Here is a 14360-nt window from a genome sequence, read left to right as displayed (position 1 = left end):
TTCTTCTTTGTATTTTTTGCTGCTATTTTTCTGTTTTAACCGATAAATTACTTGAAATATTTAGTACTTTCACAGGTTTCAGTAGCTGCATTGCCACTGATTATGAAATAGAGCAAATTGGATTTGGAAAAACAAATGTGCCTAATGGAAACAACAATTTTGAAAAAATTCTCATTAATCAAAAAACAGTTTCTCCACTTGGAGGAGGTGAAATTTAAGGCATTTCGAAATTGACATATTACGCAATATTGCAATGGAAACACTTTTTTCAAATTAAATGAGCCACTTGACCAAAAACCGGATGGCGCCACACTTGTTGGTAGGGACTGGCGGCCTTGGGTGCTGCACAGCGGGCTCCACAGGAGGTCCCACAGCTCATCAAAAGTTCAGCGTGTCGTGCAGAAGTGTTGGATCCACAGCTCCTCTGTAAAATCACCAACCACCGTTTCCCAAAACGGCGTCCTCCGTAGCCCGCTCCCATGTGTAAAGAGCTCTCCGCTCCATGGCCTGAGGAAGACGCAGGCGTCTCCTTTGATAGATGATGATGAGCGCTAGTGCTGAGGCAGAAATTTAAATGTTTCTGCTGTAAATCAATTATTATCAGGTATTATTCATATCAATGCTTTTGATGGATTTGTTGCATGAGATGGTTTGTGTTTATTCATATAAATATGATTTAATAGAACTAGTGTTACCGCGAAATTGTGTTTTTTCAACATTTCGATAAAGTTTTGCACACATGTGAAATGGAAACACAGCTAGTGAAGCATGATGTCAGGAACTGCTGGGGCACAACCTAAAACACGTGAGGACCAGGTTTTTAACAGAAATTGTTAGATGAAAGGCTTCAGTGCTTCATGAAGCTTCATGTGCCCATCACTAGAACTTGAACATAAACAAACTGTGAAACAAAAAAAACGTGTGACAAAGGAGAAGATCTGAGCAGGATGAAAAAGCAGACATTTATAGACACTAAGGTTGATTCCCTCAGTGAAGACAGCTGTAGGTAATTAACAAATGAAACCAGGTGAGACTGTAACCATACCTGAAGTCACTCACTTCTCCCTATAAACCCTGAAAGACCATATGGTGCAGTTCTATCCAGAGCCCTGGATTTGAATGCAATTCGGACACATCCGCACTCCTTTTTTCTTTCTTTCTAAACAGAATGCAAATATGAGCACTTTACGAAGACTATTTATAAATCAACTTTGTTCTGATGATGAAAACTTGGAGGATTTGTAAAATAAATACATTTAATACATTTGTTTTAGCTGACAAGCAATTAAAATTCAATTCATTATGGTCTATATTTGGCTATCTAGTGACATTTCCAGGGCGCTGAATTATGAAAGAGGAGATTCTGTCACCCCCCAAAAAGGGCAAACTTGCACTGAAAAAAAAACAAAACAAAAAACACAACTAAAAGTAAACATTCCTACAAAATGTATATTATTGTTTTTGGGTTTTTGCAGAGGCTTCCATCCAAAAGTCCTTATACTTTCATTTGCTTTTACTTTATGTCTTTGGTCGAACGGCCCCAGCGTGGGATTGTTAAAAGAGAAAAATGGTGTTTTTGGTGTTCCTATCATGTTCTTTTGACATTTTTCCGATGACGCAGGACATATATAAAGAAAATTAAGCTTAAAGTTCCATTTCTGAGTATTCATTTAGTAAAATCGTTATGAAACAGAAGCAGAGAAAATAAATGCAGTTGGAAGTGAGTTACCTGCTCCACTCCATTCTGATGCACACACTCGCAGACAAATAGATCCTCGTCCGAGCTGGCATCTGGCTCAAAACTGTATGGCTGGATAGCTCCGCGATTGCTCGCCATTTTTGTTGTAGTGTTAGATTGCTATTTATGTCTTTATTTTTTAGATTTCAATGAAGTTTTCTGAATCACAATAGCCTTTTCATCAATCATAACACCTAGTTTCTTAGATAAATATAACTTTTTGTCTTAAAAGAACACCTCAAGTCCCATAAAAACTGTTACATGTATCACTGTTTTATTTTCATCTCAGTGATTGAGAAAATAATTTGACCTGTGGTTGTATTTGTCTAAAATTAAGAAGTGGTTTAAATTAACAAAACTGCAAATGACTGTTAAAGAGGAAATCATTTGTGTGACGACGATGAGGCTCAAATGATTTGAAACATTTAAATTAAAGCTTTACATGCACAGCTATGGCATGTGGGACAGTTTAGATACTTTCACTTTCTGTATGGAAGTTTGGTTAAACATTTTGAACATGGTCAAGGAAAACAGTCTCTTAACTTGAAAACACAAGTGGAGCACGTAGCTGAGGGATATCAAAGAAAAAATACAACTGAACCAGATGCTATGAAAAAACTTAATTGGTAATTCAGATTTCTTCCCAAACTGTTGCCTCTCAAGATTTTCAGATTACAATTAAACACAAGCTGATGTTTTTCCAAATTCAAATTCCTTTAGAGAGCATCTAATGAGCAGAGCATTAGCTCTAGAAGTTGTGGTTAATAGTCAATCTTGTAGCAGTCACAAGGTCAAGATAAATGAACTTCACAGAAACTGCAAGTAATAGGTGACAGAAAGCGTTAGTCCTCTGCAGCTGCAAGCAGAGGAAACTCACATCTCGCATGCTTCAAGAAACCCAACCCAGAAAGCATCTGAGATATTTATTAAGATAAGTGCACAATTTTTTTCTAAAAGAAAAATATTTAAAAAGAATGTTTAAAAGTCCAGAAATGATTGCCAGTATTTATGATCAAAGTTAAAGTAAAAACCTCAAATCCACATACTTTTAAGTTTTATGACACAAAAGCATGAAATTTAAATAACTTACAGTAACAACATAATGTTTAAAAAGTTCAATCTTTTGATCAAAAGGTTTAGTTAAAGGCTAACCAAAAGGTCTACTTTGGCTTTCAGCTGAGAAACCATGACGGTTGTAACACTAGGTACTTCCCAACCACCCTGAGCACCACAGGGGCCCATACAGGATGCAAGAGCTCAGAAAAAAGCAGAAGTAGTTACAATTTTGGTTGATACAGTGCAAGAGAGTTTCTTTGACAATGAAAAAAGTGGCGCTAAAATGGGGTGAAACCGAATCCAGCATCAACTGCTTTCACATTTACGTCCTTCTCATTCACAGGCGTTTCATCGATCGTCTGGATGCAGGGGCTGTGGAGGACTGACCGGGGGGGCTCTCAGTATCTGCAAAAGATGAAACCAGAACATGTCAGCATTTGAGATGACTGAACATACTTTTGCTTTACACGCTCATAAAGAAACAGCGTGAAGCATCATTTGTGGTCAATTTAAAGTAAAAGTCAGATCACAGGTTTTTTCTGGAGTTAACCACATTTTTTTAATGCCGGAATCATATAAAAGATTTATGTTAATTGAAAAAAAAAAACAGTTTAAAAAGCAGTTTGGCAAAACTGAAATGAGTAAGTGGAATTCTTCTTGAGAACAGTCACCTCTGTGTTTTTGATATTTGAATAAAGTGATTCTTATCTGCCACAAGGCTGCATTTTCTGACTTCACAGAAGTAAGTGAAAACAAAAAACATCTTTTTTCAAAAACCAAACACCCATCTTTCCTGAATGTTGTCATTGGCTGCATTAAAATTGTGCTAATTGGATTTGAGATAATAAATTTGCCTAACGGAAACAAAATAATGTTGAAAAAACCAGCATTAATTGAAAAAACGTTTTTTGCGCTTGGAGGAGGTGGCTTTTTGCCATTCAGTACCACAGTGTTTATGTTACTTATTTTCCACTTTTTGGTAGCAGGATTTGCACTCACATCTCTACTAAACCGCACCAGAGTTCACTTGCAAGTAAATCAAAACCCCCATTTTTAGGAAAACTAGTTTTTACTCTTGTTATCTGTAGAAAAACAATAATTTTGTTGTGTTTTGAGAGTACAGTAATCCCCCGCCCATTCGCGGTTTAATATTCGCGCCCCGCCTATTCGCGGGTGGCCGCAGATGGCGTGAAGTCACAAGCGTGAGGCGAAGAACAGCGCTCATTCCGCGAATTTTGAAAAACGATTTACTCTGTACTTTACTGTAAAGTATTGTTTACGCGTTTAAGATGCCATCCAAACGCCCTGCATCATCTCCAGCCTCTGGAAATGAACCCAACGGCAGAAAAAGGTTCTGACTCTGCAGAGGCTCTAGCTCTGCATTATTCGCGGATTTTCGTTATTCGTGGGGGGTTGAGGAACGTAACCCCCGCGATTACTGTTAATTTTTTTAATGCAGTGCCACAACAGATTTAAACGATAGAAATCCAGGAAAAAGCTACAGTTTCAGATCCCACACCTGACACCAAAAAAAAAAAGACTGAAAGAAGTTCAAATCAGAGTTCACATAAGAATTACCAGGGGAAACGCGTTACTCATTCAGAAATCTGACTCTTTTGACAAATAGGTCAGAAAAGGTTTTTAAATCCATTTTTACTGGCATTATTTAATCATTTAAACATTTCTACAGAGTTAATTAAAATTATCACAACTAAGGTTGCCATTAAAAAGCGAAACCAATGAACAGAAACACCAAAGTAGCTCTGAAAATCTCAGTTCTTCCAATAATGTGCCGTCATCATTTGGCTAAACCCTTTTTGACAAGAAAAGCTAAGTGAGGTTCACCCAAAAACCCCAGAGTCTGGCTTTATAAACAGTGGTGATTCATGTTTCTTTGTAGGTTAATAGATCTTCAAGATCTAAGAGATCTATTCTTGCTCATCAAATATTCCCGCCGTCTTTTTGCAATGTGTGGGCGTCGCCACAGTCAGTAACATCACAAACGGCGCAGTGACAGCTCTTGGTATTCGAGAATGTGCTTTCCACCTGATGGTTTCACTTCTAAACAGTAAGGTGATCCAAATATGTCTGCACCTTCCAATTAAAAAGAGTTTAAAGGTTGAGTTTTTGGTAAAAACGAAACACAAGCCTCTACATTTAGCAGTCTGTTTTACTGATTTGTCCTTTATGATTCAATCAAAGAGGGCAAGAGCTGATGAATGATCTGCATAGCGTAGCTCAGTTCATTGTAAAACGGTGCACCAGTTTCTTGAAAACCCAATCATTGCTGAAACTTCTAAGATTTGAAAGCTGAAACTAAAATTCTTTGTGGTCGGACAGAGTTTCTAATAAGGTTTACGGGGTTCAAACACCCAGCCGTAAAGTTTCTGCTCCTCCTCTGCTTCCTGGCTCTTCCACGCCACGTCCCTCATGTGGAAAATTACTCAGGAATGTATGCAAAACATGTCATACATAGAGGTGTTAAGTTGCTTCACGGTGTTTGAGGGGTTAGGGTTGGGGGTTACTCAGGGAGATTATTTGCATGAAGGAAAAACCCTCAAAATTAAGTTCTTTTTCAACTTATTGGACCAAATTATGTCCAAAAAAAAAAACTTCAACACAAGCTTTGCATTGTCTCAATCTCTTCCTGTACCAGGAATTTTATTGGATATTTCTGTAAATATTTCAGAAACATTCCTCTTGCTGACAAATTTCCATGACGGCCCCATCATAAAGACTGATTTTTCAGAGCAGCTGTGGGGGCTGTAAGGGCGCCACGTGTCGGTGAGGGTGTATTTCCGGGGATCTGACAGAGTATCACAAAGAATGTGGGCGAGGTCGTCACCAATGCGACCCAACTGGCCCGGTGCCCCGCTGAGAGTCCTCTCGTGATCGCACCATATTTGTGGAGGTCTGGTATCTGAGCGCGGCTCGTCTGAGGGCCGTGAGTCATGTGGGGGAGCTCTCGTGGATGGGATGGCGCTGCACGCTTCAATCTCAACCTGGACTTTCTATTTATACATGATGAGCAGAATCCAAGCTAGCCGCGGGTACACAAGGGGCAAAAAAGGGAGAGCTGGGATGACATTTCTCACTGTGACTCGAGTCACTGTGTGGGAAATCCCGTTTCATGCGATGCTATATAAGTAAACCAGGTCAGATATTTGGTAAGAAAAGGGCTTGAAGGTAGAGACTCCTGCAATGGGTCATGCAAAAAACCCACAACAATTCACTGGAAATGACAAAATAATCACTTAGATGCAAAAAAAACACATTGAATGAAATAGAAAAAAATAAATAAATAAAAAAAAGTCTGCTGCAACAGACTACACATACTTCAAAACTGCCCTCTAAAATCGTGGATGTTTTTGCACAGCCCTTTTAATAAAAGAAACCTTTTGTGGTGCAAACGTGGGTTTGGTATCTCTGCCAGATAAGGGGATCGATTTGATTCCCATTCACAAGTCTACAATGCAATTCAACATACTTTGATTGTTCATTGCTACATCACAATTCACCTTCCATTGATTTTTTTTGTGCAAGTTTGCAAAGTTTATTTATTTATTTCTCTTTACACTGTGTTCTGCATCCTGAATAGTTGTAGACGGTTGTCAATCAGTCTCCTTCACGCAGTGTTTCCTGTACAGAATTTGTTCCCAAATCTCCATAAATCTCTGACCGTGATCTGATCTTTGTTTGTATTCTGTAACACTGGACATATTTTTACAAAAGTTTGAACTTTGGGCGTTTAAGAAAAGTATATGAAATGTTTTTTGAGTTTTTACAGTCTTAAAATATCTAGAAAAACAGAAAAAAATAAAATTGACTAATCAGCAGATTAGGTTATTTTTAAAACAGCAATAAACGAGGGAACACGGCATCTCTACTTTCCTCAGGTTTCCTGCTGTTTTAAACTAAACAAATGTAGAATCTCCATTTATAAAACTAGAAAGTCCGACTTTGAAAACTAACCAAAAGCATTTTTTTTGCCTGAACCGTTAAATTAATGAATCATTTTGGCAATAAGTCAGTCAGTCCATTAGTTGTTTCTAGAGCACTTTTCAAACAGTTTATGTATCAAATAACTTTTCAGAGGCTGCAAAATTCCACCCTAAATACTGAACCATTAAAAAAAATATTTTTATAATAACATATATATTTGCATTCACACATACATTGATAAAATGTAAACATAGACATTGTTAAAAAAAAAGTTAAAACAAGTATATTTCGAAGTGTCAATACAAAGAACTCTAAAAAAATTACTTTTACTAAAATACAAAATACATTCAAAAACACATACATTGTAAGGCTTTTATAAACAAAAAAAACTATTATGCTGTGGATTAAACTAATAACAATATGAAGAAAGTTTAAAGTAGATTTATTGTAAAGTCTTAAAAACTCTGTTCTAATTCACTTGGTTTTATCTATACATTTTTTTGGTGCAGTTTTATTAACTTCCACACAATAACCCAGGACAGTAACAACAGACAGCCATCATTCACACAAAGTTCTGATTCCAGGTTGAAACTTCACACTTTGTGTCCTCTCACAGAGCTAACTAGTCATTTTGTCTATGCTTTCCTTCCTCTTAATCTTTTAGTAAGGTATAGTCACTGACCTCGCACTGTATCCATGAGGTGTGAAGATGATACATACGTGCCTGTAGTTAGGATGTCCACACAAACTACACCTGAGGGCAGTTGTGACTGAGGCCCAAGATACAGACTGAAAATTGATGCAAAGTCCACAGTAATGTAGAGAAGAGAACATTAACCTATATGCCAGATAATGGGTGGAAAATTATAGATCATAACAATTATAAAAACGTATCTCTATAAATGTATTAAAACACTCGTTAAACACTCTTGGTAACAGCTCTCAATGGTCTAAGAGACAAAAGAAATGTCTCGTATCTTTATTTTATAGCACATTTTGAACTGTTTTGTATCTACAAAAATATTACTTTCTAAAAGTACTTAAAAAATGCCACCATCTAAACTATAAAAACAAATATCAAAGCTGATAAGAGGCATTTCACAGCCAATTCTGTTTGTGCACAATGTTGACAGGATCATAATCCAACAGTCAACTTCAGAAAAAGCACAAAAACTTCAAAACCATTTGGTTTTCTCCGTTTGACCCACTTGCGGCTCCAAGCTTGTGTTTTTAAGACTTACATCCTTTGAAGGACAATTTGGAAAAGCTCCTTTTTGTTAATCTGATTGAGTACTGAAACAGAGAAAAAGACAAATCTATGTGTTTAACTGGCTTAGGTCTCAACAGCCAAGCGGTAATCTCCCCTTCACCCCGATAAATCCACTTCAACGGGTTAATGGGTCATGAAGGATCGTTTGGATCTGCTTCTAGCTTGCTGAATGAAGCAACATCCCGTTTGAGTCACTAAAACCAAGCGGCTCCAGCTGCTCCGCGTCTCAGCTGTAACGCGAACCGGCAGGAATGCGCAGCAGTGCTGACGCTGGCACAATGCGTGACCCATCTTTCATCGACAACAACCTCATTACCCAAAAACCTCTTGAGGTGGGCGGGGAACCGCAGGGGCACCTGTCAGTAGAAACAATCCTGCAGAGAGGTTGAAGGTCTGAGCCGGAGGGCCACAGATCTGAAAAAGACCACCTTGGTTTAGTTGACCTGTGCAGATCCAAAGGCGTCTAAAAATATTTTAAGTGAGCAGCAAAAGTGAATAATTCAGCTGGAAATTGTCACTTTTCTCAGTATGATAGGTTCAAGGCCGGGATTTCCTCAAGAGCTGCAGCCTCATCAGCATTTTGGAGATTTACCAGCCGCGTTTTAAGAGGAAAGCCACCCGGCAAACAGCTGCCAAGAGAAGGCTAGCTTCCTAAGATTCCTCTTTCATCCTCTTACTACCAACGCAGAAACAAAACAGCTTCAACTTTTCCTCTTTGTAATGACTCAGCAGTGCTAATGTCTCTCCTCACACAGCTGCACGCCTCATATGAAGTAAATTATCGGTTGCCAAGGACCGCACATTAGAAAAACTGGGACACATCCTTGGTCCCTTCCTGCCTCCCATTAAGTCGAAATGAAAAGCCACAAATGAGGCCACATGGAGGAATAAAAAGTGGGTTTCTTTGAAAGGCGATCTAATCAGACAGAGAATACCAGATGATAAAATGTTGATTCAAGGTCCTATCAGGTTCAAGGTGGACGGAGACTTTCCCCTTTTCACGCAGGGAGCCAGCGAAGCCGCCACAGCTGCCGCTGTTCTGCCACAGAGCCCGACTGAAAGGTCGCCCCTCCAGCTGAAGGTCGTAAATCCAAGACGTAAAACGGGAACGACGTTCTCAACTCAACAGGTGCAGATCCAGAATGAGTAGTCACTGTTTGTATTCCTCGAACAAAGAGCACTGAAACTGGACAGTCCAGATTTGACAGTAAATACTTTGAAATTAAAGCGAGAATATGACAAATTCAAGACTTGAGGCACAAAACATCTGACATTTCATGAATATTGATGAGTTGCTTTCACACACGTGGAAGGTTTTTAAATGAAACTGTATCTGATGGATGTGAGGAAAATCTTCTTAAGCCTAAACATTAAGAAAGATTTGATTCATGAGCTGCATGTAATAAAATACTGGCTTTGGCTGTGCACATTGGTGAGGACAACCGTACTGAAATAAAGTCTGACTGTTCATTTTGTTGTGTAGGATCTTCTGACTCTCTGAATCTCTTGCAGATTAAAGAGATTTTATTTATCTGCACAAAGATTTACGGTAGATGTGGGCTAAAAGTAAACACTCCTGAATGTGGCAACCTCAGAGAAAATTTTTTGTTGGAGCATCATACACTCAGACCACCTCTGGCGTGACTTTATAAAGATTTACTGTGATCTCTGCTCATCACCTGCATTCAACGATCCTGTCAAGTTTTCAGCACAGACTTCACTCCTGGAACAGAACCTACAACTCCTGAATGTAAATAAGGAGGGATGGTTTCTGAAAAAGCTGCAAAACTACCCTGACTCTTGTTGGACAACTAAATAATGCTTTAGTCCCCACTGCCCATACATAGCAGCAGTCTTGTAAACAACACATAAGGGTGAGTATGGGGTGAAGTCGGTGATTAGAGTAAAGATTTTTCATTTTTTACCCCCAGGAATACCCTGCAGACTGTGCATGGGGCCTGTTAGTGCTGTGCAAGTGACAGATATGCACTCTACGTGTGCAGCCTGACTGTTACAACTTAGGAAATTAGACAGAGTGTAGTTTGTGTGGGCATCCATGGGCACTTACGCATCACGTGCAAACACGTGCAGCATTTGGGTGCAGTCAGACACCGTACGACAGCATCACCTGTACGTCATAAGTGTGTGTAACTAACAGTATCAATCTAAACACTTCCAAGATCCAATTCAATTCAATTTTATTTGTATAGCCCAAAATCTTAAAAACAGTCGTCTCAGTGGGCTTCGTACCGGTAATTGTAACGTAAACATCAAGTCATAAGGATCATGAATACATAGAATTCAATAGGAAAATACTAAACTGAACTAAACTAAACAGACTAAACTAAACTGGCATTCCCTGCCCTTAGATCCCCCTTCGCTGTAAGGAAAATCTCCTAAAAAAACGGATTCCGGAAAAAAAGAAGAAACTTCAGGGATGTCCACATGAACGTGGGTCCTACCTCAGGATGGACAGGCGATGTCCCAGAACCCTTAGAGAAGAATTAGCTTATCTAACTCTACAACTACATGTTAAACTAGTCCAGCAGATGGGCTTCATCCAAATGGAGTTGGGGACGGCTGGGGGTGTGAGACCAGCCAGAGGCAGGAACCACAGCAAAGTGCAGGAGCAGTAGTATAGACGAGGTCCACATAACACACGCACAACAATGGTACGGTCCACTTTTACGACGTCCGTTGAAGTGGCTGTGGACCTTATGGGAAAAACACACCTGTGCTCCTCTTAAGGAGTGTCCGTGGTGCAGTGGTAGAGTGGCCAACGTCTGAACGGAATATCACAGGGTGAGTTCCCGCCTTTCCGGCCCATGTGTCAAGGGGTCGTTGAGCAAAACACTGAGCCCCAAATTGCTCCTGGTTGTTACAGGTTGGCGCCAGTGTCTGACAGTGGAGCTGCCATCAGTGTGTGAAAGTGTGAATGGGACCATGACTGTGAAGCTCCTTAGGCACTCTAAGAAGATAGTAAAGCGGTATCTAAGTATACGTTTACCATTTAAGATGTGATCACTCCTCTCTCCGACCCTCCATGGGCCAGGACAACCCAAAACCCCGCAGTACACGTCCAGGTCAACCCCTGTACAGGTGCATGTGGCTAAGGCATAACTCAAGATTGACTTTCTGTGTTTTTAGACTGGACACATTTGTTTTGCTTAAAGTAAACCGGGGTTTGTTTCCCCAGTTTCCCCCAGAACCAATTTTCAGTCTGAATACACCCAAGCGAACCATGGTCTGGGACCAGGAACCGCTCTCTGACCCATCTTTCTAGGTGATCTCCATTTGTTTCTAATGGACTGAACTTCACTTTGAAGCAGGAAAATTTACTTGACGGCAGTCTGAATAGAGACCAAATGCAGAGTTCAGGACTTGATCTGGACCAAACTGAGCAGACTCTGTCTGGACTTTTCCAGTCTGAATACACCCTTAGTCAAGACAAGACAAACTTTTTTTTAAAAATCAAAGACACATTTGGATCAATATAGGACAATAAAAAACCTGGACAGGAAGGCAAATGTATCTGAATTATAATTTTGCAATAAGATAAAAAAAACAAGGAAAATGAGGAAAGGCTGTTATACTGAATGATGGTGGAGTCGAACTGTTAGTGTGGGAATCAACCTACACATTAAAATGTTCTATTTCATGGAGGTTTTACTCTAAAGTTGATCATTTTTAGTTGCTCTGTCTCGGTTGTTTAAGAAGTGACACCATCACAGAAAGCGGATTTCCCTTCTTCCTTTTCCTGATACACGTCTGAGTTTCAGATTAAGGTAACTTCTTCTTTTACTGTAGAGTCTGAGCACTTGTTCAGAAACAGGATTAGTAAAGTCTTCGTAAAGTTCTGCTCATACTACGGAATAACTTTGTGGTGTCTGATGGGACGTGTTGAATGCATGACATAACTTCTATGGTTCCACCTCAAATACCTTTAGTCTGATCACATGAAAAAACAACAAACCTCTGAAAGCTCCAATCTTCCCAAATGTGTTCATTGGGCTAAATTGTTAGGAAAGATAGTTTAACTGTCAAGTGTTTTTCGAGTTAGTTTCTCTTGTGAAATAATTTAAACAATCAGACTAAGAGATTAGCTGGCTGTGAATTTAAGCTTTATTTTGGACCTATTTGTCATCCGTAAAATTTGGAGGAATTAGCCTCATAAATGATGAAATACCTGCAAAACTGCAGCTGAGCTTTGTCATATTTAATGGATGTTTGCCTATGGCTAAATGAAAACCGTCGATTTCATTTGAAAGTTGATCAAGAGTTTAGGGTTTAAATGCTTGTTGAGTTGTTTCTTTAAGTTTTGATACATTTCCAATAGATTGCTCTTAAAAAACATTATCTTAACACATTTTTTTCAAAACAAAAGGAGGAACAGACTCAAAATCCAGATATAATTCAGCCTCTGCTACAACCTCACAAACAACCTTTCCATTTAAATGAATACTGATTGGCACATTTATGTGCTTATGAACTATTTCAATTGAGCAAAATCATTTAAGATTAACATTAAAGCATTATTTATTTTTTTAAAACGAGTTGTGGAAAATACAAAATCTGTTTTATTTAGCCCAACTTCATAATTAAATTCAAATTAATTTGTAAAAACACAAAAGCAACAAAAAAAGAAGTATAATAAGGAAAAAAATAAACAAAATGTAAAGATGATGCAATAACTGAATATAAATAAATATAATTGATTACAAACCCTTTTAGACCTGATTGTTACGAATATCTTGAAATAAATATATAAGAATGTAAAATAGCAAAATAATGCATAGAAAATGTGCTAAAACCCCCATGCTTGTACTTTTATCAGCAAATGTTTCAAGATTCAGGCACAAAGAGACACTTCAGGTCTAAAATCAGATCTCCTACTTTAAATGTGGAAAAATACAAGTGCTGCTATAATCTTATACAATGTGTTGATTGTAAACTGAAACAATTATCAGTTTTGTGAGATAGACGAAAATTGAAGCCATTAAAAAACAAGCAAACATAAACAACTCATAGAAGGTATATTGTGGTGGTGTCTGCAATTCTTCTTTTAATTTAATTTGTTTTCAGTTACTGGATATGGCACTTTTTAGATATTTTTATGTATTAATTATTATTTTTAGCTATAATTTTTACCATGGGTTGTTTAAGATTAGAGATCTGCATGGACCAGGGAGTATTTTTAATTTCCATGCACCTGTCAACAAATATTTATTCTATTCTATTCTGTACATGACGTTCTTTTTTACATTTTGTAAAAGTTTGATGCTGCAAAGCCACTTGATCCAAGACCTGAGACTCATCCTCAGGAAACTAAGACTAATAGTGAAGTGTTTACGCAATTAACGTGAATCAGCTTTTTTGCCTATATGCAACCCTTGACGTAAAATGTTGCATTTTGATGCAAAGCTGCTTTTGTCCAGGACAGAATTTGTTACGTTAATTGCATAAATGGTCAAAGAATTAGCACAGTACAAAGAGTTTTTTTTTTTTTTGGCTGTTGCTGGCAACAGCTCTGGTGGTGAAGCGTTAAAAGGGGTGCCAACGTCCCAATTCACCGTTTGGTCAGTAAATGTATCTTAGTCATTGATTGAATATAGGAATTGGACTGAGCGAGTGTCACATCACCCATAGAAAATGACTCCTGGCTCCAACCAAATGAATGCAATTCAGTCACCATTTTTTCAAGATATAGAGGCCAACTTGTTGGAGCCAGACGACATCAGTAAGCAGTGATTGGTCCGAGTCAGTCTGAGTCTTCTTTTCAATGGCAACCACTCTCACCAATCAGAAGTAATCTTGTTAGAAGTCCACAAAATCTGTCAATCAAACGTTTTAAAGCGTTGGGCGTGGGGGCCAGCAGGCACCACCCACTTATATTGATTGATGATAGGCCTGCACAATATACCGCAAATTTATCGTTATCGCGACATCAAGCTGTGCAATATGCATACCGCAAAAGACGGCGAAAATCGCAATAAATGGTTACCTTGACCCTCGTGCTATCCTAGGCACTTTAACATTGGGAGTTGGGTCATCTAGACCCACTAAACAGTGCGCTGAACCTTTTTTCTTCAATGATTTGTGATCTTCACTGGTGTCCATGGATTACATGAAATCTCTCCACCTTTATCCACCTTTGTCATGGTAGGGAGAACACGTCAATGTAAGGGGGGGGTCATCTAAGATAGCACAAGGGTTAAATGTGCTAAAAACAAACTCATGGCAGCTTGAAATATTGAATAAATGAAATAAATCCCTTTATGCATTTAACCAATCGGAAGGACCCGTTTATGTTTTTGATCAATCAGATGAGCCCTTTTATGTTTGATGTTTGCCTCC

The 14360-nt window shown here is 38.6% G+C and overlaps 1 long non-coding RNA gene across 1 annotated transcript in view; it reads right to left on the bottom strand.

Annotated features, from left to right (window-relative positions):
• Positions 1-951: 951 nt before the first annotated feature.
• LOC110017292 (uncharacterized) overlaps positions 952-14360 on the bottom strand; it is a 44703-nt gene continuing 31294 nt past the window's right edge. Inside the window, exon 2 of the long non-coding RNA XR_002292655.3 lies at positions 952-3199. This is a non-coding gene — a long non-coding RNA (uncharacterized LOC110017292). The remainder of the gene's footprint in view (positions 3200-14360) is intronic.

Source organism: Oryzias latipes, chromosome 20 (genome assembly GCF_053564925.1).
Source record: "Oryzias latipes strain Hd-rR chromosome 20, Olatipes_Hd-rR_3.1".
Classification (NCBI taxonomy): domain Eukaryota; kingdom Metazoa; phylum Chordata; class Actinopteri; order Beloniformes; family Adrianichthyidae; genus Oryzias; species Oryzias latipes.
Note: the sequence above shows the minus strand (reverse complement) of the source record. Positions and strands in the feature narration are given on the sequence as shown.